The sequence below is a fragment of the Copadichromis virginalis genome, linkage group LG8 (assembly GCF_057382275.1).
Source record: "Copadichromis virginalis isolate Kocher_CV1m ecotype Utaka linkage group LG8, C_Virginalis_male_GT1.1, whole genome shotgun sequence".
NCBI lineage: Eukaryota > Metazoa > Chordata > Actinopteri > Cichliformes > Cichlidae > Copadichromis > Copadichromis virginalis.
In genome coordinates, this window is record NC_140625.1 from 6,736,898 (window position 1) to 6,742,960 (window position 6,063).

Consider the following 6,063-nt stretch of genomic DNA (forward strand, 5'->3'; position numbering starts at 1 on the left):
TACACCACCAGACTCTTGATACATTTAATATTCAAACAGTCATCCAACTGCTAAAACCCTGATAACACTGGTAGAATTTGGACAGTGAAAAGTTAAAGGCCCCTTTTTCCTGAAAACTGTCACATTAATTCAGCCATCTAGAAGTTAAAATATACATATGAAAATGGGCATGTATATACAGTGGGGCAAAAAAGTATTTAGTTCCCCCACCTAAAACGATGACAGAGGTCAGTAATTTGCACCAGAGGTACACTTCAACTGTGAGAGACAGAATGTGAAAAAGAAATCCATGAATCCACATGGTAGGATTTGTAAAGAATTTATTCGTAAATTAGGGTGGAAAATAAGTATTTGGTCACCTCAAACAAGGAAAATCTCTGGCTCTCACAGACCTGTAACGTCTTCTGTAAGAAGCTTTTCTGTCCCCCACTCGTTACCTGTATGAATGGCACCTGTTTGAACTCATCATCTGTATAAAAGACACCTGTCCACAGCCTCAAACAGTCAGACTCCAAACTCCGCCATGGCCAAGACCAAAGAGCTTTCGAAGGACACCAGGAAAAGTATTGTAGACCTGCACCAGACTGGGAAGAGTGAATCTACAATAGGCAAGCAGCTTGGTGTGAAAAAATCAACTGTGGGAGCAATCATCAGAAAATGGAAGACATACAAGACCACTGATAATCTCCCTCGATCTGGGGCTCCACGCAAGATCTCATCCCGTGGGGTCAAAATGATCATGAGAACGGTGAGCAAAGATCCCAGAACCACACGGGGGGACCTGGTGAATGACCTGCAGAGAGCTGGGACCAAAGTAACAAAGGTCACCATCAGTAACACACTACAACGGCAGGGAATCAAATCCCGCAGTGCCAGACGTGTTCCGCTGCTGAAGCCAGTGCATGTCCAGGCCCGTCTGAAGTTTGCCAGAGAGCACATGGATGCTACAGCAGAGGATTGGGAGAATGTCATGTGGTCAGATGAAACCAAAGTAGAACTTTTTGGTATAAACTCAACTCGTCGTGTTTGGAGGAAGAAGAATACTGAGTTGCATCCCAAGAACACCATACCTACTGTGAAGCATGGGGGTGGAAACATCATGCTATGGGGCTGTTTTTCTGCCAAGGGGACAGGACGACTGATCCGTGTTAAGGACAGAATGAATGGGGCCATGTATCGTGAGATTTTGAGCCAAAGTATTGAGTTGTATTTTTGTTATTGACCAAATACTTATTTTTATTTTACTAATTTTACTAATTTACAAATCCTACCATGTGGATTCATGGATTTTTTTTTCACATTCTGTCTCTCACAGTTGAAGTGTACCTCTGGTGCAAATTACTGACCTCTGTCATCATTTTAAGTGGAGGAACTTGCACAATCGGTGGCTGACTAAATACTTTTTTGCCCCACTGTAGCAGTATATTTGTTTTTATGTTTAGGTGTTTTTATAAACCTTCATACACAATTAAAACCTTAGTAAGGTTGATTATTCATTTCTATTTTGTTTTTTCTTTTTAAACCTTTTCCCCTTGGGTTATAATTCAAAAGGAACAAGAGAGGGCACACTTTGGAGGTGAGCCCGCCAGACACACCCAATGTACAGCTTGTGCTGAGCAGGTTACAACTTTACCCCATTTATCCACTGTCATCACGATATGACTCAAAAATGTGTACACAAAAACCCTTATGTTAATACATTTTAAAACTTGTGTTAATGTAGCTAAACCTGATTTAAAAAAAAAAAAAAACCCTGAGCCACTATTTAATAAAACTCCATTTTCCCCCCTAACCCTAATTAACAGCTAGCTACAAAGGAGTACACGGCTATAAAGTAAAAAAGTATTAATATTATTTTGAGAAAAAAAAAAGTCAAAATGTGAACATTACAGTTTATTTTCTTAATGTGGTCCTAATACTCCCTAATACTAGCTAAACCTAATTAAAACAAGTGTTACTTTTTCTGTTAGCATATAGCATTTTACCCCTAAAATGACAGAGTAGCTGTGTTTTTATTGAGGTAATTATTCACATAGTCTGCGTTACTACATGTCAACCTCATTAACACAGCTTTCTATTACAATGTAAAGGGTAGTTATTTGTGCTTTTATAGAGATATTTGACATGAGGAAATTTTTGTTGCTACACTTCAACGCACAGTTTTACCAAAGTTATTAATTGGTAGCATGATTGTTTTGTAGCATACATGGTTGCAAAGCTGTGTGTGAAATGTGTGCGTAGTAGCAGATTTATTAGTGGGAAGAAGAAGAACGGGGAGACGCCATTATAAGTGGTGAATGAACTCAGTGATCCAACAAGCGCAGTTTTTGTCATGTAAATTGGCAAAGAGTGGGCCAGTGACTCAGACTGAAACGTGGAGAGGGGAGCTGGGAAATGGGGACATTCTTGTTGGGCTTCTTGTCTGAATCCAAAACTTTACCCCTTTCTTTCCAGCTGCCTGCGGTAGGGAGAAAACCAGCTCCATCAATTCTGCAGATGAGTCCAATTCACGACAGGAGCATCGTGTAAACAGTAAGTAATGTCTAAACTCATAATCAGCATGTCTGCATATGCAGGAACCAGCAGTGTATTTGTGGTCCTTGAACGGTTTATTATCAATTTTACCTTTAGTTCCCACTGAGGGTGAATCATGGTAACTGACTGGTATATGTATAACCATGTATGTACATGTATAATTAGCACAAAGCTTCTTTCACATGATCCCTTGCTTGATTGTACAAACGATACAGCAGGTGTGCCACACCTTCCCCTTAACTCGTTCAACATCTGAAAGGGCTGTTTAGATTGGCATCTCTCCTTCAGCATTAGCCAAAATACAAAAAGTGTTGAATAAGAAGAGTTGTTTCTAACAAGTTTTGTTCCCCTGGAGAGTCAGCCATTGTCTCAAACCAGATCTGGTTGCTAGGAGTGTATGTCCCCATTCAGACTGCTCATGTTGTGAAAGGGAAAAGAGATGTTTTCACATTTAAGTTTGAGTCCTTAAATCCCAGATCTGGTCCACGCGTTGGATAAGATGTGATGCGGAGACAGTAAGTGATTGTGAATAACCTTTAACACCTGATGTGTGGTCTGCTGGAGAGCAGAGGAAAAGGCTTTCCAGATAAATACACATAAAATTGCTCAATTGGACTCTGCCCCTTACTGGAATTTCTGCTACTTCCTTTTGCAAACTTCATGCAATGCAAGAAATTTATTAAAGAGCAAAAACTTAGACTGAAGCAAAGATTAAAGGGTTAGTTACAGTAAAAGGGCAGAGCGGGGGTTTACTGAGAACGTTTAACAACAAAACAGTCCAATGATTAATGAGAATCCTGACATCTAAACAAAAAAGCCTGAGGGGCATGGGTTTTGAAGGAATGTAGGCAAGTAAAAGATAATAGTTGAAGTGTTTTAAAGTCCAAAACAGACATCTAATATGTGGGTTCTCATAGAACTCAACCGGAACACAAGCGAGCACACAGCAGCACAAGTGCTTTCCTGTGAAGATCACTCAACACTGCAGCAATATAGTGTTAAAATGGAAATGATTCTCACTCATAGGCAGGGCTGGATAAACATCACAAGGCCTGGTGGCAGGCGAATTGCTTTTGGGCCGCCCCCTACGCTATAGAACCCGAGTGACTTTGAACGTGGCATAGCTGTTAGGTCAAAAAATGCCTTGTTGATGCCGGAGGTCAGTGGAGACATCTTGAAGTTGATATGAAAGTGAGAGTAACCAAAGGAACCAGCCAGATGGCCCCGCCCCTCCCTGAGCCTGGTTCTGCCAGATGTTTCTTCCTGTTAAAAGGGAGTTTTTCCTTCCCACTGTCGCCAAAGTGCTTGCTCATAGGGGGTCATATGATTGCTGGGTTTTTCTCTGTGTGTATTATTGTAGGCTCTACCTTACAATATAAAGTGCATTGAGACGGCTGTTATTGTGATTTGGCGCTGTATAAATAAAATTGAATTTTGAACTCATCTCAAACTGGTTTCTTCAACATGAGAATGAGTTGTGTGCTTGGATGGCCTTCACAGCCATCAAGTCAAAAGAAACACAATTTCAATTTGGGACTTTGGCCAACTGGTCCTGATGTTGCTAACCCAACCAATAATAAATATTAGGGGTGCAACGATACACAAAATTCACGGTTCGGTTCGGTTCGATACTTTGGTGTCACGATTCGATATTTTTTCGATACAAAAAAATGTTCATGCCTTTTTAATTTGTCATTTATTAAAATTATAAATATATATTTTAACTCAAAAGTACAGTTTTTAAATTTAATGTTGTTGAAACAACAAAATAATAAAAATAAATCTATCTGATCGAGGAATCACTCATCTTTGGAAAAGAGAGTTTATTACAGAGAAATGGCTCTTTCCAAAATAAAAGCTATACTATACGCTTCTTCTGGGCTATATTCTCAGCAGCATATTAAACATATCAGGTCCCCATAAGGAGAATCATGTGCTAACGGCTGTCTAAATGACTCGGGTAAAGTTTGTAGCATGCGTGCTTGTTGTTTTTGTCTGCTTCCACTTGTCTTTGCACTAGGATGATGTCGGAGTAAATGTGCAGTCATATTCATTGTGTTCCCACTAGTGCTGTCAGCGTTAATCTTGTTAAAATGACGTTAACATCATAACGCGGCAAATCTCCGTTAACAAGTTACCGCGGATCGCCCCGTGCGTGGGGCTGGATGGCGCCAACACCTTAACAAGCTAACTGCGCTAACGCACTAGTTCCCATCAATTGAGCATTGCGTGGCACATCCATCACACTGTTTTACTTTTGTCCATGACGCGCTTACCATCAGGGTCATGCTTCACATGAAAAACAAGATAGTTCCAAAGGCCAGATCTGAATGAGGGTGGGGGAGGTTCAATTTCGGGTAGCGTTGAGGCAGTTGCCATGTTGCAACGAGCTTAGCTTCTGTCTTGCTAGCTTGTGCTGCGCTCAGTGGATCTGCACTCGACAGTGCAGCCTAGGCGGAGTAGTCGAACGCAGATCCACTGAGCGCTCAACACAGACAGCATCGTCAGAAGAAAAGTTGATAAAATAAATAATTTTTTTTGTTTTGTTCGATACATATGCGTACCGAACCGAAAGCACTGTATCGAACGGTTCAATATCGATACGAGTATTGTTGCACCCCTAATAAATATATGCTTCTTTTACTGACCATTGTCGTGCTGGGCAAATGTCACTGCAGGAGTCCTGAGCTGCAAAATCCAAACATGAAAAAAATAAATAAAATTCAAAAGCGTGACCCCCTAAAAGAGAAAAGAAAAAAAGAAAACAGATCAAACTGAAAATGTTCCCTTTTTTAAAAAAATGTTTTGTTTCGCACTTTAGAACCTCCATACATGAGTTTGAACAAAATGCGATGTCGTGCAGAGTTGGAACACGGAGCTCTTACGAGCTGCCCCATCAGGCATTAATATACTTCTTCTTGCTGTTCGGTTGGAAAGATGTTCCAACAAATTGTGAGAATGACACTTGAATATATTTAAACATTGAAACTGTGAAATTTTCTTTACCTTCAGTTTAAAATGTACCTACACCAAAAAAAGGAAACACAGTGAGGACTGTGAAGTGTGGCAATCAGTACATTAATATGAAATACTGGAAGATGTAAGTACAAGAAGAAAATGTGCCCTGCAAGTATGAGTACACGGTTGTGTAAACACAAATCACAGAACTGTTTCCCGTAGCCTGCAGGCAGAGCTGCTCTGTGTGCCACTCCCAAGAGCATGGGAGGAGGCTGCTGAAGGAGGGGACTGACTGCAGAGTGTCAAGCCCACACAGGTGAACTCCCGCTGGGGTGGAATGCAACGGGCGGGAGGGGGGGCTGACGCACAGAGGTGTGGACCTTTTAACTTAACAGGGTGGGGAAGATGGAGGCGGCGGAAGGGAGTTAACTCTATCTGTTAGAACTACTCACCTGGATAGGAAAGTGTGTGTGTGTGTGTGTGTGTGTGTGTGTGTGTGTGTGTGTGTGTGTGTGTGTGTGTGTGTGTGTGTGTGTGTGTGAGAGCATGCAGGAGCAAAAGGAGGGATCA